The sequence below is a fragment of the Marmota monax genome, unplaced genomic scaffold, assembly GCF_021218885.2.
Source record: "Marmota monax isolate L192 unplaced genomic scaffold, Marmota_monax_Labrador192_F-V1.1 WCK01_AAM20220418_F8-fsc00053, whole genome shotgun sequence".
Taxonomy (NCBI): domain Eukaryota; kingdom Metazoa; phylum Chordata; class Mammalia; order Rodentia; family Sciuridae; genus Marmota; species Marmota monax.
In genome coordinates this window covers 133,076-157,640 of record NW_026693153.1, presented here as the reverse complement: position 1 = coordinate 157,640, position 24,565 = coordinate 133,076, and positions in this window count along the sequence as shown.

The following is a 24,565-nucleotide window of genomic DNA, read 5'->3' as shown; positions in this document are numbered from 1 at the left end:
TTGTATGTGCATCTTATTCCTCATGACTGTATATAGAGTTGAAAATGCTAAGTACTTTTCTTGAACTATCTAGACTTTATAGATGTTTCAAAGTGCCAGGGATATGTTAAAAGTAGAAGTGGTAAAATATAACACACAACACATTTTGTAATTTTTTTGTTAAAATTATTATGAAATTTTGTTTTGTTTTGTTTGTTCTGTTTTGTTTGTTTTTTGCCCAAGGGCAGGGGCGCAATAGCCAACCCCCTGTTGAGTAGTACACAGTTGTGTGCTGGTTCTTGGGAACACCATGCAAGTGTGCTTATGAGGAGGCAAGAGTCCTTCCTTATGTCTGTGGGTTTTCTTTTACTTTGCTGTGCACACTCTTGAATACAGTCAAGTACTGCACTTATTTTCCAGAAGTGTGGGTATTCCTTGTAGCTCAATTAATGACACCCAGGATCAACTTTCTCCCATAGTGTTCTCATCTGAAAATTGAATGAGAATGGTGGAACTTTCCTTACCTTTCACAGTTTTGTTTTCAAGATCAAACAATGAAAAACGAGGTTCAATAAACAATAGGTACCAAAAAAAATTATATATGGTTCAAAATCCTTTTTGCTTCAACACAGAGAAACTAGCAGACAAATACAGTTACTTAGATAAGCCATTATCCAGAACATCTGAAGAATGATATTTATGCAATTTTTGTTTAATCCTACTATCACAGCTGAGTACAAATACTCAGCCATGACCATCACATTAGTACTACAAGGCCATCCCAAATGCCATTTCTGAAAATCAATACAATTTTACTGGGTCCAGGCTATTTTATTGACACAATTGTCAAAATCAACCTGTGTCTAATTTAATTTGTAACTTGATTTATACCTACAATACTTGTATATTAGACAAAAGATTAAGAAGCATCAGTTCATTCTCAAAAAAATAGACCTTTCAAATAAATAGCATTATTAGTTTTCACACAAATCAACACACAGTGTTTCCAAAATATATAAATTATTCAGAAGTAATAAAGGCAAGCACCCTCTTGTGAAAAGCAATTCCAATAGATATTGCTTATGACAATTTTGTGGCACTTAAAAATTCCCCAACATATCAGTATATATAGGTTATAAATTTATTCTAAAAGACTTCATTTTTGTTTGTAAGGTTCAATTTATACGAAGATAGACATTCATGAAATGTCATGCTAGTTTAGCTTTGAAATTGCCTCTAATGTAACTAAAGTTAATTGGTTTTTTTTAATATTTATCTTTTAGTTGTAGTTGGACACAATACCTTTATTTTATTTATTTTTATGTGGTGATGAACATCAAATCCAAGGCCCTGAAAGTGCTAGGTGAGTGCTCCACCACTGAGCCACAACTCCAGCCCTGAAGTTAATTGTTTTTGTTTTTAGTATTTATTTTTTAGTTTATAGGTGGACACAATATTTTATTTTATTTATGTGGGGCTGAGGATCGAACCCAGTGCCTCACGTATGCTAGGCAAGTGCTCTACCTCTAAGCCACAACCCCAGCCCCTGAAGTTAATTGTTTTTTGAAAGACAAATATATAGCCCATTTTTCCTTTCGAGACTGAATGTGCATTGTCATTATAAACTGGAATATTATAAGCTAAATTTCCTTGATCTAAAGATCTTTATATATTCTGTCCTAGCATAGGAAAAACCAATTTCTGTCCTTAAAACCTGGGAGCCCTGGTTCAGGAACCTGTGGAATAAAAAAATAAATAAAATCTGAAAGACCTCAGATCAGGGGTTTCTTATTGACTTCAACTGACCATTTTACTTTTGAAATTTAATATAAATATAATAATTAGCTACAAGTTGATTTTATTTGCTTTTGTCACTCCAAAATTATCACTAGAAATAACTGAATGTTTAAAATTACAGAGTAAGTGGTGTTCTACATGGGGCTAGAGTTGCAAACAAAGAATATCTACACCTTTTATTAAACACATTTTGAGGTCTTTCAACTTGGTCAGGAGATCCTCCCATTACAATATTCATAGCAGCAGAAAAGGATGGAGTCAGGCAGCCTGCTGCCTAGCACCTAGCAGTGTCTGCTATATATTCATACCATACTGCATTTGTGATGTTTAGTCCATTCCTTGTTTAGCAAGCCCCCTCCTATGACTTTTTCCTTCCCTAATCCAGACCCAGGATGTTTTCATCATACCTAACTCTTGTCATTATCCTCAGTACCACCATTCCTTTTCTAAAGTTACACTATATATTTATCAATATAACCATTTATCCTTTGTAGAATAAATCAGACAGAATAAATCTGTTTCCAAATTCAGGTGGATCTCCAAACCACTGCTATATAACTCTGGTGTAATTTCCCACAGCAGCTATTTCCAATGTCTCTTCAAGTCCCCTTCTTGCTATAAACCATTTTGTACTCATCAGAAAACTTCATCTCCCATGCTCAGACAATGAGGCTAGTAAACATGGAATCACTCAGCTTTCTGGCCCATCTCATCCCTTTTTTACCAATAACAGCCAAAAACCTGGCCTTCCTGTTATTCAAGGTTAATTCCACTGCACATGCTCTTTATATGACCCCTTCCAATCTCTTCAATTCTCTACTGAACAAGATATTCTATCCTGAAGGTTCCCTCTTTGCTTTTGCTCCCACATTCACATAGTCGGGTAGTACAGCCTATTTCAATCCTCTTCTACCTACCACTTCATCTCCCCCTCTCTTGACAAACCATGTTCATTGAAAACCCAGTTACATCCAGTCACCATTTGCTATACCCAAATCCTAATCTCCAATTATTTTCAAGTCATTGATTGCCCCTACCGCCACTGAAGGTACTTTGACAAGGGTGAAAAAATGATTAATCCCATCATTAAATGTGGATTCCTTTTATAGTGCATCTTATTTGTCCACCCTGTGAATGTTAACATTGTAGAAGACAGCTTGGAACAGAAATTGGAACACTTCCTTGCACTTGCAAAACTCTACCTTAATTTATTTTCCTTTCTTGCTCTTTGACAATTTCTTCTCCAACTTCTCTGAGATGCTCTTATTTTTCTGAGTGCTTAAATGTTAGTAGACCCCAACAGGTCTAGTCTCTGGATTTGTTCTCTTTCCGAGGAACATCGTTAACTTCTACACCTTCATTTACCATATATTTGACTCCCATCTTTATTCTCTCATTTATTTACCAAATATTTTCAAGCAACTTCTAGATACTTGGTTTTCTTCTGGGTGCTGCTCACATGCTGTCACCTGGTTCTTTCAAAGGCATCTCAAATCCCATATCTCAAAAATAATATTTTCCTTAAGTCTTCTTACTCTTAGATTCATTTCCTTGGATATTGATGTCACTCATTCAATCTGGCCCACACCAGAATTATCCTAGTTCCTTCTTTTGCAAACTACTCAGTGCATATCAATTCAGTCCCTTTTAGATTACTTGTCATTTATTCTATACATCTCTAGTACCTTGTTATTTCTTATATTTTTCCTGAAACTTACTCTCTACTTTCACAAACTTCTGATCCATGCACCTCAGTATTATTTGTCATAAACATCAATTTAATGTGGTGCTTACTGATTACATTGTTTATGAAGACCTCAGCAAAATATCTAAATACTTCAAGTTATAGAAGGCATTTCATTGCTACTCATAGGAAATAATGACTACACTTCATCAAATCTTACTGCATACCAGCTATTTGCACAAAGAATACATATTATTGCTTAATTTCAATAAATCTGTGGGGAAGAGAGTGGAAATGTTATACCCATCTTAAAGATGATGAAATGGAGAATCAAAGAAATTAATTGCTTAAAGTCACACAGCAACTAAGTGACAGAGATGGGGTTCACTGCATCCCAGACCCATGGTCTTATCTATGCTGCTCTCTCACCTCCTTTTTTACTCCATATCCATCACTTGCTAATACTCTCCACTCTAGTCATGCCAAGTCTTTTAGAAGATCCCAACATGCGTGTCCAAGCCTCTACCAAAATGTCCTTTCTTACTTGTACCCTTTTAGAAAATTCTGACTCATCTTAAACACTCAGCAAGGTATGGATTATAAATCAGCTTTGAAAGCAATACCCAAGGAGAACTTCCTAAAATGCCACTTGCAGGCACAGGTTTTGGTATCATTTCATAGCCTTATAAGGCATATGATATTAAGGGACAGCTCTCATTTGGCACAAATAAGGAAAAGATATTTTAAATGAAAAGCTTCAATATTCTATATTACATCTCATTAACTAGGTAATAACTTTGGCCAATGGTTTTTGCAGAATAAAACAAGACAGGTAAATACCCTTCACACATGAACACTTATACATTTATATGCTTTTAAAAGTATGAACTAAGGGCTGGGGTTGTGGCTTAGTGGTAGAGTACTTGCCTAGCACGTGCTAGATGCTGGGTTCCATCCTCAGCACCACATATAAATAAACAAATAAATAAATAAAGGTATTGTATCCAACTACAACTTAAAAATATGTATATATTTAAAATGATTTTTTTTAAAAAAGTGTGAACTAATCGTGGGAGAATTATGTTCAAGTGAAGGAACACTAGCTTTGGAATTACACTCACCTGGTTTTGAAACTATTTCTATCACTTACCAAATATGTATCCATGATATGATACTTAGCCCTCTGAGCTGTCTATTTTTAAAATAGAAGTAAAATAACTAGATTATATGGTTTTGCCAGGATTAAATGATAAAATGTTTGGAAAGATCCAAACATGATTTCTGGGAGAGATACTTTATCCTGACAAATTTGGACCCCAGAATTAAGAGACTGGAAAGAGCAAGAAATTGAACGGTTCACTCGAATATACATGGTAGATCCCTTATGAAAAGCTGCTGGAATTAAAAGTCATGACTGATCTCCTCACCATCATCAGTTTATACTGTGGTCCTTACAAAGGAAAGATCTCCTGCTTAATAGGAAACTGAAGTTAACCCAGATACCCTTTTAGCAAGAAGCAACCGAGGGGACTAGAAAAACATGGGTGAGTGACCCTATGTGTTCCTCTGCACAGCGACCTACAGTGACATGGCTCAAGCAGTTAACAGAGCTGTCCTCCACAAACTTATACCATGTAATTAAGAGAAAGGGGGCAGTCTCCCCAGCTTTGTCTCTGAACTGGAAGCCATCCAGGTGGTAACAACTGGAAGGACTTCTGGTAGAAGTGGCGGAATCTTCCAGAGCTTGGAAACACCAAATTGAAACTGGTATGACTGTGCGGCAGCTGCAAGCCCCACACGATTAGAATGCTGGCAAGCCAAGCAGAAAACAGGGCCAGGAGCAGCACAGAGTGGCAAGCAGAGGCTGTAAGCCTGACCATTTCTCCACATGTTTAAAACATATGTTTAGCCCAGCAGGGATTATGGTGACAGCTGAAAAGCCCCTTCAGAAGCTGTCAGAAATGACACTTGTTAAAGCCCTTGGTACTTTAATGTGCCAATAAGGGCATTTCCCCCTCATGTTAGCATGAAGCATGCCTGAGGGAAAACAACAGACAGGCCCAGAGGGTGATAGAGCTGTGCTCAAGAGGCCAGGATACTTCCCCTGGGCCAGGCTTCTTGCCCAACTCCCCTGGCAGCTGGGCTCTTGTCTGATCATCATGGAAGCCAAGAACTACACTACCCCATTTCCCTCAAGTCACCTAGTAAATGCCCAGCTGTCACTGGAGCATCTCCGCTTTCCAGTCTCTAAATAAAACACCACAGCATTTGTCTCATGTAGTATATCTCAATAAAGGGTATTTGGAAGGGTAATTTGGTATTTCTAAGTTGTATGATCCAGAGAAACAGTTCTTATTATTAAGAAATGCCCCAGGAGTGGCTGCATTGAGAGTGTACTATTTATTACACTTGTCTCTATGAGCTAATGGAAAGATCACATTCCTTATTTGGCTCTTTATTTGGATAAAATATTGGATAAAATAATAATACACCACAGTTTTGGGTCTAGAAATACAATATTTTAAAAAAATCTTTGTGGTTTTTTTAATTCATAAATTTGGTCAAAGAAAATAAATTTTTAGAAAACTTTTTAAAAAGTAATAATTTCTTTTGAACAATCTGAAATAAAGTGGAGAACTCATAAAAATTCAGAGCTACAAATGTCAGTACCATATTTCTGAATGAAAGATTCATTGTCACATTTCAACAAATTAGAACAGAATAATTCTGCAAAGACAGATTTAAGAATCTAAAAATCTATCATGCTAGTTTCAAAATGAAAAGTACTTTATAAGTAACAGTAAATTCACAGTCATTATACAAACTACTAGCAACCCAAGCCCCTGCCTCTTGATGACCACAATGTTATTGTTCCCTTTATTGTTATATGGTTGTCACCCAAAATCAGTCTCTAAAGTCAAAGGGAGAGCAATTTATTTCTAACACCTTGTCAAGAGATTTTGAAAAACTAGGAGAAAGTTCCCTGTGGAGACACTGACATGAGAATAAAGTCCAACCCACAGGAGGAAGTTAACAAGTTTTCACAACCCTGGGAATAAAAAGTTTTCCTACATGTATATGATATTTTGTTTGACTGTAGTAATCATTTCAGCATAAATATGTATTTCAAAACATCCTGTTGTACACTTTAAATTTATACATTTTTTTAAGCTTCTTACAGCCCATGGTTCTGTCAACAAGACCACAAGAATGAAAGGTGACCAGCTTCATGATTCACCATGAAATAAGCCTAAAAACTTGAGGATACATGTCCCCCAAGAGTAAAGATACTTGGGTTATCAGCACAAAATGAGGCAGTAAGAGCAAGAAGATTGTAATGTACTGATTCTAAGCGGGTTCAAATATGTCAATATTCAAGAACAGCACCTGGCACATGGGTACATTCACTGTCCATCAACCAGTATTATTGTTAATCTCTTCATCTGGTCTCAAATGGGTGTTATTTTATGGGGAATCTAATCCCTCCCATTATTCACTTTTACCTATTATCACTATCATAATAATATTACCATTATTACTTTTACTATTATTACTGGCTGAATATTAAAAAAAATCTTTAGATAAATTAAATCATTTGGAGACCAAATAAAACCATAAACTGAGTCCAAGGATCAGAAGAAATTGCTCCAACCAGACAACAGCAGTGTGGAGTAGGGTGGGGTGTCAGGATGGCTATGTGCTAGAAACAGCTGGTTGGTTAGCATGAATAGAGTGCATAGAAATAATAGTGGCCAAGAAATCCCCATTTTCTGATAGTCTTCCAAATAAAAAATGGAAGTTGCTTTTTCTTTTTTAAGAATCCAAGAATGTCTGAGAAATATGTCACATTTCACCACTTTACAGTATTGGTTGCTAAGAAAAATATTCTCTAATGACTGATAACTCTGGAAGTTATTAAATAAGCCCTCTCCACAGAGCTACAAAATTTATCTTTCTGATGACTCATAAATATTTCAATTATATAGGAAATACATTTTTTTCCTTTTGTTGTTTGTTTGTTTTGTTTTTCTTTTTTTCCTCTTGGGTTTATTATTCTTTTGCAGAGATAGTGCAACACTGTCTTATTGGGATGGTAGAAACAGCAATCACTAGAAATTCTGCCCACAGTGTTCATAAACATAACACCCTCTGTGGATATGTCCTTCACAGCTATCAAAGAACTCTCACTTAAAAATCTCTTGCAATCTTCACAACAACCCAATAGGAGGGAGAGGTCTATTGTCCCAACAAATAAACAGTCTGAAGCCCAAATAGATGATTTCTCTTATTTATGATTCAATTGTTTCATCTACCACAATATGCTCCCAAGATGGACACTGGGCCTTACTTCCAAGATGCAGTGTGTTAATGTGTACTGGCCTGGGTAGTGCAGTCAACTTAACCCAGAGTTCCAAAGCTTATAAGGTCATCAAGTGGTGTTTAAACTTGGGCTTTCTTCCAACTCATTGTTGGTTATGTGTGTTCATGTGCTCTAGTATATAACATTAGAAACCAAAATAACAAAAACAATGATAATAATACAGAAGTTCCTCCTTGTCTACTGGGGATATGTTTAAGCACTCCAACAGATGCCTGAAACCGTAGAGAGTACCAAATCCTATATGTAAGCACTGAGATACCACAACAGTCAATCTGATAACTGATGGGTGACTAGTGGGCAGGTACTACATGCAGTATGGATATGCTGAACAAAGGGATGATTTGCATCTTGGGCAGATGGAAGTGAGATGGTATGAGGTTTCATTTATGCTACTCAGAATGATGTGTCATTTAAAACTTATGCATTGTTTATTTCTACAATTTTTTATTTAACATTTGCAAACTGCAACCAACCATAGGTAAACAAAACTGCAGAAAGTTAAACCACAGATAAGGAGGGACTACTGTAATAGAAACTATGAGATAGCATTTTGATAGACTATAATTATACAATATTTTTGTCCTTACAATAACTCTACAAGTTACTGGTATTCTTATTTTATACATGAGGAAACAGACTCAGGGAAGCTAAGAACTTTCACAGAGCCACAGGGCAGTAGATAATAGCAGATTGGCAAATTAACTCCAGTTATATTCAAAGTCCACAATTTTTCATGATAGCTTGTTATTTTAAATCTCTAAATTCCCAGTGTCCAATGTGATACTTACCACATGGTTGTTACACATTCAGAGTGTGTTAATAATTTTTTAAAGAACCAAAAAGGAAATTAAAATTATCCTGAGAATTTTAATTGCTTTCTCCTACCCACATTGGACATCCCAGCTTTCCTTTTGATAGTCACTCCCAGTCTTCTCTCAAGTAGAAGCCACTCACTCCTACTTCTCTTAATTCAGTTGGCTGGAGGAGTAGCCTTACATACCCTCACTGCTGCTTCCAAACAGATGCCCTCTACTCTAAGCATCCCCCTTTGAGGCATACTCATTTATGCACTTTCCTACATCGTGATCTCCACCATCTGATGACCTCCAAGACACATTTCCAAGTTCAATGAAAAACCCTTAGTAACCAAGATAAAACCTACAGCCCTCCATCTGCAATCCCACTGTCTTTGAACTTCTCAGTGGGAAACAACTGCAACTGTGATCCACTCCAGTCACCTGGCAGCCTATCATCTCTGAGAACTCTCCCACCCTAAAGGCTTTGATCTTTGTATGTCCCTTCTCTGCCACCTTATTCTACTTCTACTCCCAATCTCTCTGTTAGTGAACCTAATCATTTTTAGTCCACTGTTTCTTCAACAATCTATAGGCTTATAAACAATCACCTGCCTCTCTCATATCTTTGCTCTTTCTTTCTTTCTCACCTCTCTTCCTTCCACTGAAAATATGCTCAATGTTCCATGACGTACAAAGTCTTTCCCACAAGCCTACTTCAATTCAAACTATTCCTTTATGTCCCGATTGACTACTAGCTCATGTACTTGCAACTTATACAGGAATAAAATGATGACATGAATACATCTTTACTCCAGCAATTCATTATCCAAATACAAAATAGTTGCCTGTAAATGCTTTTAAGTTTGGCTGGAAACTCTATAAATTCACTGGTTTTTGTCTCCCCAAGTATTATGAAGAAGCTGCCTTCAGCATTCCTGAGGACCAACCCTTAATCTATGCTCACTCCATGTGAGGCAATATCTTGAAGTTTAGAATATGTGAAAGCCAGGCCTTCTGCCATTTCGTGGTAACATTTCTCCAAACCATGTCTTTATCATTTCTAATAAAAGCATGTATGTGCTCCCTCTCAGTTATAAAACACCTTAAAAATAAATATATAAACATGTGGATGACTACTATTTTATACAATAAGCTTATTCATATTTGACCAAGAATTCTTCTCAAAAGCAGAAAACTTAATTATGATTTTAGTTCATCTTTGATGAGAAAGAAAAATATATTTAAAATTCTTAAGTTTTAAGGTAAAATATGAAGTTCCATTTATGACTTCAATTTATTAAATAAGAAAAATATTTTTATATGAGATACAAAATTCAAAGATGCTATTTTCATATTTTTCTTGCATTTATTTATATTTTATTTGTATTACAGGCAAACACCTAGCCAAGAATGCTATGAATAGTGAATGCTTTGATATGCCAGCTCTATCAGGATAATTTTAAATTCAAAAGAAGATTTAATTTTTCTCAATAAAAACTCTTCCTTTGTTCATTGACCATCAAATAAATACCATCCCCTCTTGGTGAACATTTAAAAACAGAGAATAGCCAGCTAGGAGTCTGGTCTGTTTTCTAAGATTGGTTCCATTTTCCTCCTCTCACTGATTCTCCTCCAGGTGGCAGTATAGTTCTGATGATGGACTGTGGCCTCTGACTGCCCTGGCTGGAGTCCCTGCCCTGCCAGTTTCCCTTGTATAAACTAGGACAATTTGCTTAACCTGAGCCTTAGTTCCTCGTGCATAAAATGAAGAAAAGAATAGAACCGACTTTGCAGGATTGTTATAAGGATGAAATGATAGAATGGACAGTTATAGCATGTGTCCATCCACACCTATTGCTATTATTATTTTATTTATAAGCATTATGCTAGCTTTTCCTGGGATATCTCATTAAATATAATTTATTGAATTTATATATTTTAAGCATCTGATTCCTGTTAGGCACTGTAGGTGATAATGCTAAAAACTCAACATAGTCCCTCTTCTCCATAAATTCACAGTCAGCAGGGGAAAAGCAGACATGTAAATTATGAATAGTGCAACACAATAAAACCAAAGTACAAAGTACTGCAAAGTACAAAGAAGGGGGATGTTATTGCCTCCAACAGGATTAAAGAAAAGGAGAGGAGGCATCTTGTCACTGTTGGAGGATAAGTAGATGGAATACAATTGAGTTGGAAATGAAAATGCCCACTTCCTAATATTCACACATACACACACACACACACACACACACACACACACCTTGATGACTCTTAGCTGTTCAGACAAAGGCACTTGGCCTGGGTTCATTCAATTAGATGCTCTTCTGTAAGCCTTTGATTCTTCAGAGATCAAGTTGCTGGAAAAATCAGAGAATATTCTTGGCCCCCATACATGAGGCCAGGGCTAGTGGTGAGTGGCAGGGAGCAGCAGTGACAAGAGCAGCGGTGACTGACTCAAGCAGGCTACTGCAGTGGGCAGTCTCAGCTGTGTTTGCAGCTGTTTCCCCTCCCTTGTTTCCCAGTCTCTTTCTGAATCTGATCTCTAACCCTCTCTTCAATTTCTAAGAAACCCAATATCCTCCCAACAAATTATTTTTCTACATATCTGAGAGGTTTTCTGTTCTTTGCATCTCAGAATTTCAACTGGTACCTGGTTCATCAAGTAAATCTTTCCAGTCTCATAGGGACTGTGTCTGTGGATATCAACAGACACAGGCAAACACCTAGCCACTTTCTTTCATGTAAAGTAAGATACTATCATTTTTGTTGCCTTTTTTGGTATAAACAGATTTCTTGATTGTGACGCTTGATCTTTGCAAAATTTCTATCAAGGAACATATTGTTTAATTTTCATTTAGCAAAAGAATAGATTGTTTCTACTTGCCACACACACATATGCAAACCCTTCATGACTCATTCCTTCCAAACAATACTCTCTTACCCTTCACTCTTGATTTTATGACAAGCAATGAAGAAGAAAGAAAAAATATGTACTGGGAAGAACATGCAAGGAAATGGAGAAATAAGAATCATTTACTGTTTTGGAGGGTTTTGTTTGTTTGTTGTTTTGTTTTGTACAAGTCAATAACCCATGCCTATCTTTGTTTTCTTCTTAATATTAGATTGATCAAATTGGCATCTTTGTCAAATATCAACAATCAGGTGCTAGAAGTAGGAGTTTTGAATACAGACACATGAGAGCCTATGGATCCCTGTCATTGCTAGAGGATGGACAGGTGAAAAAAACTGAATTGACAATACCCATCCTTCAGGAGTATCCCTAGAACCAATAGGTAGGGAAACCACACTTTGAAAATAATCTATGAGAATACAGTAAAAAGAAAGATATGGTACCCTGAACTATTTACTGTGTGGGGAGGGAAATGATTAAGTTGGTTTCACTATTTGGGCTGTATATTATACAGGAAACAAAAGCTATTAACATTTAATAAAACCTTTTCACTTTCATATCTGCAAACTTCCTCCTCCTACCCCTCCCAACTTTATCATTTCCCAGCTGTCTCCAGATTTTATTTTGTGTCCACTTCAGCTATGAGGTCAGAGTTAAGCCTACAGGAATGTGTCTCTCTCTATAGGCAGAAACCTGACTCCCTCTGAAAAAAAGCAGATCTTGGGAAAACTGCAGTTGCTATCACACTGACTGAGTGAGCTTTTGGAGTCACTGGACTTTAAATGTTCTGTTTGTTAGACTGCCAAAAGGTTACTGCTCCCTGGAGAACTGAGCCAGTTCCTCTAAGCCCCTCCCACTGACTCATGTTTGTCTGGCTGCAGCTGCTAAAAAGATGAGAATTTAAAAGCAGCTATACAAATGCAAAAGCAATAACCAAATTGGTGACAATATCCTCAGGTCTTGAATAAAAAAACAGCCTTACTGCAGAAGGTATATGGTGAGGAGGGGAACATTAGAAACAAAGTAGCACAATACAGAATGGATACAGATGAAAAGAAACAGGAAGGATATCACAGCTTCTCAGGGCTGGAAACTATTTTGCTCCATGACCTTGCTAAAGGAAATCTCATGAATTTAGTCCCCACCCCTGCCAAACCCTGTGGGTGGACTTTCTTTTGACCTCAACTTTCATGGAAGTTAGTATTGATAATTTGTCAACTACTACATTATTCTAATCATATTTTCATCAGTGCTCAAAAAACTTTAAAAGAAGGTTATTGTTGTGTTATTAGTGTTATTTCATTATTCTTTTTATCGTAACAACATTACAGTATTCTCCGGGCAAAATCAGAAAGAGATAAAGGGAAATGACGTTCATCACACAGAAATCCCTAGTAACAGGATTTTCTGTTCAAAAGTTTCATAGAGAATTGGAAATGGGCTTCCTAAAAGCCCTCAAATCACACCATTGAGACATATTGGAGGTACAGTTTTCTGAAACACTGAAATCTTTTCCACAGATGCCTGGTATATTTGGGGCTGGGGTTGTGGCTCAGGGGTAGAGCACTTGCCTAGCACATGTAAGGCACTGAGTTAAAGCCTCAACACCATATAAAACAAATAAATAAGTAAAATAAAGGTATTTAGAAAAAAACAGTTCTGGTACTGCTTGTTACACCCATTTATCCATATGGAAGCCCTGGCCCATAAATCAGAGCCTTTACTGTTTGTGATGGAGATTTGCAGTCTTACCATAGTAGACTTTCCTAGGCTTTCTTCCTCTGTTATAAAAACAGAGTGTTTGTGTTCTTTCTTAGAGTTAATTCATCCTAAGATAGCCCTTTAGAATTTCTCTGTGTCTCTCTTGTTGTGTAATTTCTGTGTCTCTCTTGTTGTGTAATCTTGTCACCACCAACCCTATTATTTTGCATGAATGTCTCTGGTAAATAGTCCAAAATCCACAGACAGCTCCATTTGATTTTGTTCTGAGATTTAGTTTAGGTGAGTCTTGTCAAAAGCTCCACTGATTCATTTTCTGCCAGTTTCTCAGTATATTTACACAATGATCTGAAGCTATTTATAAACTGCTTCACTTCCTGGGAAGTTTTTGCTCCTCCAAGGAAAAAGTTTGAGAGCATCACTTTGGAGCTGGCTACTTTGGCCCTGATCCTATTTTTTTGGATTCTAGGAGAAAATGTTCCAAAGGCTGATGTTTAAATAATCTCAGCTAAATTGCTTATTTTATTTCATAAAATCACACCTCCTCAGTAAAAATATAAACTCTTAGAGGACAAGAAATATGTCTGCCATGTGTTTGCCTGTTCATTCATCTAAACATCATGATAACCATTCCTCTTGACACCTCCCACAGCTCCATGCACACAGTGGGTGCACAGCAGCATTGTGGTTAACACGCATTGAACTAGGGAATTCAACTCTCAAAGACAGTGGTTTGGGTGGCCAAGGTTTTTGTCTATATGGACAATTGAAAAACGAGGATATTAAAATGGCTTGGCTTGTGAGATACAAACTGAGGTGAGTCTCCTAGCTGGGAAATGTATATATGTAGAACTGGTGAGGGGGGTTATATTATTCTAGAACACAGGATAATGATGCTCTGACTTGATATATATACTGTTATCACTCATTAGTCATTGCTTTTTATATACACTTAAGAATTTTGACCTAAAATATTTCTTTTAAATCTAAGATTATCTTCTTAGAGTAACTTATGCATCAGCACTCAGGAAGGTATCACCTGCAAATTGTAGCTTTTTTGTTCTCTTTTGTATTTAAAAGACAAATAAATTATTAGACTTAATGGATATTGGACAAGTTAAGTCAGTTTTTACCTCTTCAAAACTTTAAGACCTAGGGTGGATCCTTAGCACTTAGAAGATGCCTTGGCTCTCTTGGGATTATTAATGGGGAATATACAATTGTATATAAACATGCACATATTTGTAGTATGCATATATATAAATATATGTGTGTCTGTGTTAAAGATTTTATTGATACATTCCTGTAAAAAGTGTCTTTCTCATCTGTATCCCAATCTGATCCAAATACCCTGGATTTAAGAACAGAAAGCACCTTGTTTAGAGAAAAAAGACAAATACCTGTTGGGCTCTTACTAAATGCCAGGGTGCTCTGGTCCCTCAACAACCCCACCAGGGGCCTATTATTACTCATATTTTATAAACAAAGAAATTGGATTACAGAGAAGTTATTTCTCCAGTTCTCATGGCTAGTATCTCAAAGAGCAATAGCTGCCTGATTGCAAAGCCAGTGCTCTCCACAACACTGGACTTAACAGAGGAGACAAGTGAGGCTCACAATCAAGGACTGCTTGCATAAAACTCTGACTCTACAGAGCGTTGGCAAGTAATTATTTGTGAGATATTTTCTTGGAAGAACAAAACCCATTTTCCCACAAATGAAATATTAGCATACTTTCCACAAGCTAGTACACAAAGCCTGTTTTCACCCAAAATGTACTTAAATAACTCACCCTTTAGGATTTGTTTGTTTATAAAGAGGAAAACAATAGAATTGTTAATATACATTCAGTATTTCAGTCTAAGTGTCTTATGTGGTCCTGTCTCATAAACACTGCCAAATATTCTTTCTCAATACATAACCACAGAATATTAGTCTCAGAAGGAACTATATAAGTAGGATAACCGACCCTTCCAGTTTTCCAGGGACTTTGGGGACTCTCAGGAGAAGTCCCTGAACTAAAAGTTTTTAAACAGTGTTTCCTGGAACTTGGGACTTTTGGTGCTAAAACTGGGAAAACACCAGACAAACTGGATCAAGTCATTCTATGTCATATACTCTAACTAACCCTTCATTTCACAGGTAAGGGAGCCAAGACGCATAAAAGGCACACAACGGTCATGCAATATTGACTTGTGCCACTTCTACACTTTTTCTGTTTGAGCCTTTGTACAGATTCACTCAGCATCAGAATATACTGTGATTTCTCAAATTTAATCACTAGTTTAATCATTCATTTTTTCAGCTACTCATTAAGATTTATACATCAGGGAGAAAAATCTGTGTTCCCTTTGTATTTTCAGTACCTAGTCCAGTTCCTGACTCAGGGAATGCAACTTGATAAATGCTTGTTGACAGCCGTGGAAGGATGAGATTGTATTGCTTGGAGGATTGAGGTCTTTATTCAAATCATATTAGACCAGAGGGAAAATCATGTATTAAAAACAGAAAACTGGGAACTACACCAGCAATATCTTTCCCAGTTTTCCCCTTATTTCCTATATTCTATGGAAAGAATATGTATTACATGACAATTAAAAATGAAAGGCAATTTTTAAAAAATAATTATCCATGCCTTGTGCTCCTCTAATTAACCAGAGGAACATTGATTCAACGGTGAAGATCATGCCAGTGGGTATGATCACATGCCCTGTGCCAGGGTTTCTGCCAATAGAACAACACCAAAGCAGAGTGTTCTTCTCCTTCATCATTCCTCACCTGTTGTTCTCACTAATTATTGTGGGAAGCCATCCATGAAATGTGTGAGGACTTTCGCAGCATCGCAACCATTGAGGGGATAGGTTGGCACGGGAACTTCCCATGGCACTCCCACTGAGACAGAACGCCCAAAGCATGTGGCCTTCCCCTCTGCTCTGCTAGAAGGGTCCCAGGCAGCAACACAAGAGATGGGCATAACCCCCTAGGAACTAAGCATCCTATCTGCTCCCACCTCTAGCCTTCTTTGTGAAGAACTTTCCATAGAATCTGGATGTTTTCCACTATAAATAAAGCAAATAAGGGCTCCATTCTTGGTGAGAAGCTGGACCCATCTGGTCAGCTTGCCCATCCTGCCCTCACTTTTGAAACTACTTTCTGTGTTCTGTGGTTATTTTGCCATTCTATTTTTCCTAGCTTTTATTTCTTAGCCAGCCCATACCAACAAAGGGGAACCCATTCCATTTCCCATGCGCAGGACGAGGGCAATAAATTATTTGTGGAGAAAAGAGAGGACAACCCAATAAGTAGATTCCAATTTTGTTTTCTTGCTATACCAATAAGCAGTCCTCACTTCCTGCTCATATTAAGACCTGAATTAGCAATAGAACACACTTGGAAACTGATGTTTTGTTTGAGGGGGGAAAAAAGGAGTTTTTCTCCAGCTATGCTGAATCTCTACATTTGCCAAAATGCTTATGGTTTGACTTTGGGCTGCTGAGGTACATTCTTCCTTCTTAAAACGATGAGAACCATGTGCCAGAATTAATTAAAAAATTACTCGGTAAACACTCTCGTTCCCAAATAGCTTCCTGACACCAAGTAACTTTCTTTGATCAGGAGAAATGGTGTATTACATTCACTATAAACTTTCAAGTGGGAGTCACTGCCAAGAAATTCCAACAGAGATGGAAATACCATAATTTTGAAGTTGACTGACAACTACCTCTTTATTCCACAGTACACTGAAATTCAGAATTCAATTCATTGCTATTTAATTTTGCAAGTATTTCTATACCCATTTTAAAAAATCCTCTTTCACTTCTATCCTCTCCTTGAAACTTACAGGATGTTACTGTCCTATAACTTGAAAGTGTATCCTGTAATTATTTCATTAAAGTAGAAAAGTAAATATCCAGGGATCCATAGGCTTCTGCCTGTTACTCAGTGCTGTACAATCACAAACATGGTGCCATGAGCTACCCCACTCCCAACCTTCCCTCATTCCAACAGTTTAAAATAAGCAGTAAGTATAGACTAGAAGAAAAAAAAAAGCCCATCATCAAAGGACAATATGAACCAAATGTTTGAAAGGCAGGAAGAATTATTCTATTTTTTTTTAAGAACAGTCATAAGAGGTTTGTGTATATTTTCTCTACTAGACCAGAAATATTTTAGCATCAGTTTGTAGGGGTACTTTCTTCTCCTACACTGGCTACTTTCCTTAAAGTTGTCAAGAACAACCCCAAAACTGTGGTGCTTCTTGCAGTAGTGCAATTAGCTCAACACTAAATGTAACCCTCATCGATGCAACCTTCAATCTTGTGAGCAGAAAACATAGTGGTGCCCATATTAGAATCTCATGGAGAGACGGGTCAGTTACACATGATCACCACCACACCCCCAGATACTCTGTACCATCATCCTCACCCATCTGCACCTCCACTGAGAACCACTGCCCTAGTAGTTACCACCTTGCACAAGCTGCACCATAAGCTGTGGTCAGGATCCCACTAGCCAACCTGCCACTCGGGTAACAGATACCAAAATGAAATAAGCCCAGCCTGTGATCCAGCAGGTCTACTTGTTTTGCCCTGTCATCACAGAGGGGGAAGTGAAGGGTTGCCAGGACTGTAAGGATTACCTAATTGTTATCACTGCTTCTCTCCAAAGCAAATTTCCAAAGGACAAGAAACAAACATCAACTAGAGAATCCTAAGCAAAAGAATGAAGATACCTTGGGCTATTGGAACACTTCTTAAAGTCACTTTGAAAAGCTAAATGAAAGAAACCAGACACAAAAGGCATGCAATATACAATTCTGTTTACATATGTGAGTGTTCAGAAAAAGTAAATTCATAGAAACAAAAAGTAGATGTGCAGTTGCCTAGGGTTGGGGGTAAAAATAGAGATTGATAGCAAATGAACATGAGGAAATCTTCTACAATGGATGTGGGGGATGGAAATGTTCTAAAATTGGACTGTGCTAATGGTTGTATAAGTCTACAAATTTACATTTAATGTGGGTGATTTTATAATATGCAAATTATATTTCAATAAAATGGAAGATAATAATTCATAATTTTAGACATATTGCTTAAATGTCTAAACTGAAATATATCCAAGTTCTAAAAAGTGGGTTGTATATATATTGATACTCTCTTAACTTAAAAAAGAATTGATATTTTAAATAACAAAAGGAATGAATTTAATCTTGAAAATGCATATAAAATGATTAAGTGGAAATAAAAAGAATGCTCTTAGTGGATGAGATTGGAGTTTCCTCACAGGGAAATATTTACTTCTTGCTTTACGCACTTTTGTGCCATTAGAAGTTTTGGTAAGCAAACATTTCCTTTATTTAAAAATACATCAATTATTCTTTTTTTAAAAAAATGTCTTAATTGTTGATTGACCTTTTTTGTGTGTGTGTGTGTGTGTGTTTATTTTTTATTTATTTATTTATTTTTTTTATTTATTTTTTTAATTTTTTTTATTGGTTGTTCAAAACATTATAAAGCTCTTGACATATCATATTTCATACATTGGATTCCAGTTGGTTATGAACTCCCAATTTTACCCCAAATACAGATTGCAGAATCACATCGGTTACACATCCACATTTTTACATAATGCCCTATTAGTAACTGTTGTATTCTGCTACCTTTCCTATCCTCTACCATCCCCCCTCCCTCCCCTCCCATCTTCTCTCTCTACCCCATCCACTGTAATTCATATCTCTCCTTGTTTATTTTCCCATTCCCCTCACAACCTCTTATATGTAATTTTGTATAACAATGAGGGTCTCCCTCCATTACCATGCAATTTCCCTTTTCTCTCCCTTTCCATCCCACCTCATGTATCTGTTTAATGTTAATCTTTTCTTCCTGCTCTTCCTCCCTGCTCTGTTCTTAGTTGCTCTCATTATATCAAAGAAGACATTTGGTATTTGTTTTTTAGGGATTGGCTAGCTTCACTAAGCATAATCTGCTCTAGTGCCATCCATTTCCCTGCAAATTCTATGATTTTGTCATTTTTTAGTGCTGCGTAATACTCCATGGTGTATAAATGCCACATTTTTTTTATCCATTCATCTATTGAAGGGCATCTGGGTTGGTTCCACAGTCTAGCAATTGTGAATTGTGCTGCTATGAACATCGATGTAGCAGTATCCCTGTAGTACGCTCTTTTAAGGTCTTCTGGGAAAAGTCCAAGAAGGGCAATAGCTGGGTCAAATGGTGGTTCCATTCCCAGCTTTCCCAGGAGTCTCCATACTGTTTTCCAGATTGGCCGCACCAGTTTGCAGTCCCACCAGCAATGTACAAGAGTACCCTTTTCCCCACATCCTCTCCAGCACTTGTTGTTGTTTGACTTCATAATGGCTGCCAATCTTACTGGAGTGAGATGGTATCTTAGGGTGGTTTTGATTTGCATTTCTCTGACTGCTAGAGATGGTGAGCATTTTTTCATGTACTTGTTGATTGATTGTATGTCCTCCTCTGAGAAGTGTCTGTTCAGGTCTTTGGCCCATTTGTTGATTGGGTTATTTGTTTTCTTATTGTTTAATTTTTTGAGTTCTTTGTATACTCTGGATATTAGGGCTCTATCTGAAGTGTGAGGAGTAAAAATTTGTTCCCATGATGTAGGCTCCCTATTTACCTCTTTTATTGTTTCTCTTGCTGAGAGAAAACTTTTCAGTTTAAGTAAGTCCCATTTGTTGATTTTTGTTATCAACTTTTGTGCTATGGGTGTCCTATTAAGGAATTTGGAGCCCGACCCTACAATATGTAGATCGGAGCCAACTTTTTCTTCTATCAGACGCAGAGTCTCTGATTTGATATCTAGCTCCTTGATCCACTTTGAGTTAACTTTTGTGCATGGCGAGAGGAGGGGATTCAGTTTCATTTTGTTGCATATGGATTTCCAGTTTTCCCAGCACCATTTGTTGAAGATGCTATCCTCCCTCCATTGCATGCTTTTAGCTCCTTTATCAAATATAAGATAGTTGTAGCTTTGTGGATTAGTCTCTGTGTCCTCTATTCTGTACCATTGGTCCACCCTCCTGTTTTGGTACCAGTACCATGCTGTTTTTGTTACTATTGCTCTGTAGTATAGTTTGAAGTCTGGTATCGCTATACCGCCTGATTCGCACTTCCTGCTTAGAATTGCTTTTGCTATTCTGGGTCTTTTATTTTTCCATATGAATTTCATGATTGCTTTATCCATTTCTACAAGAAATGCCGTTGGGATTTTGATTGGCATTGCATTAAACCTATAGAGAACTTTTGGTAATATCGCCATTTTGATGATGTTAGTTCTGCCTATCCATGAACAGGGTATATTTTTCCATCTTCTAAGATCTTCTTCTACTTCTCTTTTTAGGGTTTTGTAGTTTTCATTATATAAATCTTTCACCTCTTTTGTTAGGTTGATTCCCAAGTATTTTATTTTTTTTGAGGATATTGTGAATGGAGTGTTTTTCCTCATTTCCGTTTCAGAAGTTTTGTCGCTGATATACAGAAATGCCTTTGATTTATGCGTGTTGATTTTATATCCTGCCACTTTGCTGAATTCATTTATTAGTTCTAGTAGTTTTTTTGTAGACCCTTTTGGGTCTTCTAGGTATAGAATCATGTCATCTGCAAATAGTGATAATTTAAGTTCTTCCTTTCCTATTTTTATGCCTTTAATTTCTTTCGTCTGTCTAATTGCTCTGGCCAGTGTTTCGAGAACTATATTGAATAGAAGTGGTGATAGAGGGCATCCCTGTCTTGTTCCAGATTTTAGGGGGAATGCCTTCAATTTTTCTCCATTGAGAATGATGCTAGCCTGAGGCTTAGCATAGATAGCTTTTACAATGTCGAGGTAAGTTCCTGTTATCCCTAGTTTTTCTAATGTTTTGAACATAAAGGGATGCTGTACTTTGTCGAATGCTTTTTCTGCGTCTATTGAGATGATCATATGGTTCTTATTTTTAAGTCTATTGATGTGGTGAATAACATTTATTGATTTCCGTATATTGAACCATCCTTGCATCCCAGGGATGAATCCTACTTGATCATGGTGCACAATTTTTTTGATGTGCCTTTGTATCCGATTCGCCAGAATTTTATTGAGGATTTTTGCATCTATGTTCATCAGAGATATTGGTCTGTAGTTTTCTTTCTTTGAGGTGTCTTTGTCTGGTTTCGGAATCAGGGTGATGTTGGCCTCATAGAATGAATTTGGCAGAGCTCCTTCTTTTTCTATTTCCTGAAATAACTTGAAAAGTATTGGTATTAATTCTTCCTTAAAGGTTTTGTAAAACTCCGCTGTATACCCATCAGGTCCTGGGCTTTTCTTGGTTGGAAGTCTTTTGATTGCTTCTTCTATTTCATCTATTGTTATTGGTCTGTTTAAGTTGTGAGTATCCTCCTGACTCAGTCTGGGCAAATCATATGACTTAAGGAATTTATCAATGTCTTCACTATCTTCTATTTTATTGGAATATAGGTTTTCAAAATAATTTCTAATTGTCTTCTGTATTTCTGTAGTGTCTGTTGTGATATTGCCTTTTTCATCCCGTATGTTAGTGATTTGAGTTCTCTCTCTTCTTCTCTTCGTTAGCATGGCTAAGGGTCTGTCGATCTTATTTATTTTTTCAAAGAACCAACTTTTAGTTTTGTTAATTTTTTCAATAGTTTCTTTTGTTTCAATTTCATTGATTTCCGCTCTGATTTTAATTATTTCTTGCCTTCTGCTACATTTGCTGTTGTTTTGCTCTTCCTTTTCTAGGGCTTTGAGATGAAGTGTGAGCTCATTTATTTGTTGGTTTTTCCTTTTTTTGAGGAATGACCTCCAAGCGATGAATTTCCCTCTTAAAACTGCTTTCATTGTGTCCCATAGATTCCGATATGTTGTGTCTGTATTTTCATTTATCTCTAAGAATTTTTTGATTTCTTCCTTTATGTCTTCTGTAACCCATTGATCATTCAGTAACATATTGTTCATTTTCCATGTGATGTAGGATTTTTCCTTCCGTCTTTTATCATTGATTTCCAGTTTCATTCCATTATGATCAGATAAAATGCATGGTATTATCTCCACCCCTGTATATTTACTGAGGGTTGCCCTATGGCATAATATATGGTCTATTTTTGAGGAGGATCCATGTGCTGCTGAGAAAAAAGTATATCCACTTGATGATGGTTGATATATTCTGTATATGTCAGTTAAGTCTAGGTTGTTGATTGTGATATTGAGTTCTATAGTTTCTTTATTCAGCTTTTGTTTGGAGGATCTGTCCAATTGTGAGAGAGGTGTGTTGAAGTCACCCATAATTATTGTGTTGTGGTCTATTTGATTCTTGAACTTGAGGAGAATTTGTTTTATGAACGTCGCAGCACCATTATTTGGTGCATAAATATTGATAATTGTTATGTCTTGTTGGTGAATGGTTCCTTTTAACAGTATATAATGTCCTTCCTTATCCCTTTTGATTAATTTAGTCTTGAAGTCAATTTTATTCGATATGAGGATGGCCACCCCTGCTTGCTTACGAGGACCGTGTGCATGGTATATTTTTTCCCAACCTTTCACCTTCAGCCTGTGTATGTCTTTTCCAATCAGATGTGTCTCCTGGAGGCAGCATATTGTTGGATTTGTTTTTTTAATCCATGTTACCAGCCTATGTCGCTTTATTGGAGAGTTTAAGCCATTAATGTTTAGAGTTACTATTGATATATGGTTTGTACTTCCAGCCATGTTTGATTATTTATCTTCTTTTTTTTTTTTTAATTTAGTTTGTTTCTCCATGGTTAGCTTTCCCCCCGCCCTCTGTCTTTATAGAGGCACTTCCCACTGATGGTTTTGGTTATTGTTTTTCATTTCTTCCTCGTGTAGTGTTTTGCTCAAGATGCTTTGCAATGCTGGTTTTCTGGCTGCAAATTCTTTTAGCTTTTGTTTATCATGAAAGATTTTTATTTCGTTATCGTACCTGAAGCTTAATTTTGCTGGATACAGAATTCTTGGTTGGCATCCATTGTCTTTCAGTGTTTGAAATACATTGTTCCAGGATCTTCTCGCTTTCAGCGTCTGTGATGAAAAATCCGTTGTTAACCTTATTGGTTTACCCCTGAATGTAATCTGCCTCCTTTCTCTTGTAGCTTTTAGTATTTTCTCTTTGTTCTGTATATTGGATATCTTCATAACAATGTGTCTTGGCGTTGGTCTACTGTGATTTTGTGTGCTCGGTGTCCTGTATGCATCTACAATTTGTATATCCGTTTCCTTTTTTATTTCTGGAAAGTTTTCTGTAATTATTTCTTTCAGCAGGTTACTCATTCCCTTGGTTTGAATCTCTGTACCTTCTTCTATCCCGATGACTCGTAGGTTTGGTTTCTTTATGTTATCCCATATCTCTTGGATGTTTTTCTCGTGGTTTTTAACCAGCCTTTCTGAGTTGGCTAGGCTCTTTTCAAGATGATATATTTTGTCTTCATTATCTGATGTTCTGGCTTCTACTTGCTCCACTCTGTTAGTGATACTCTCAATTGAGTTTTTAATTTGGTTTATCGTTTCCTTCATTTCTAGAATTATTGTTTGGTTTTTTTTTATAATCTCAATCTCCTGATAAAGATGCTTAACTTCTTCTTTTATCTGTCTATGTAATTCATTTTCAAAGTGTTCTTTCACTGTTTGGATTTGCTGTCTCGTATCTTCTTTAAGGTTCCATTCCATCTGTCTAAGGTATTCCTTGAGTTCTTTATATGACCATTTTTCTGCTGACTCTAGGTCCTCCTGAATATTTAGGCTGTCCTTCATTGTTTGTACTCCTTTTCTTCCTTGCTTTTTTATGCTGCTCATGTTACTTCTTGTTCTGTTTGACTGCTGAGTTACTGTTTACTCTTATAGATTTATTTGATGCTTGAGAGGAAAGATATTAGAAGGGAAGGGAAGAAGTCACTAAAGAGAATGAGAGTAGGCAGGTAGAATTCAAGGAAGGGGGAATAAGAAGATTGAAAAGAAATGAAAAGACAAAAGAAACAAGAATAACAAAGATTAGATAATAAAGAAAGAAAGAAAAGACGAAAAAAAAATTTTAACAAAAATAATAGTGATAATAAAAAATGAAAATTAAAATTAAAATAATAATAATAATAATAAAATAAAAAAAATTAAAAAAATAGAAACATTGAAAAAAAATTAAAGAACAACAACAAATAAAAATTGAAAATGAAAGAAAAAGAAGAAAAAAAAGAAAAAGAAAAGAAAAGAAAAAAATGATAATAATAATAATAATAAATGCAGTCCTAGCGTTC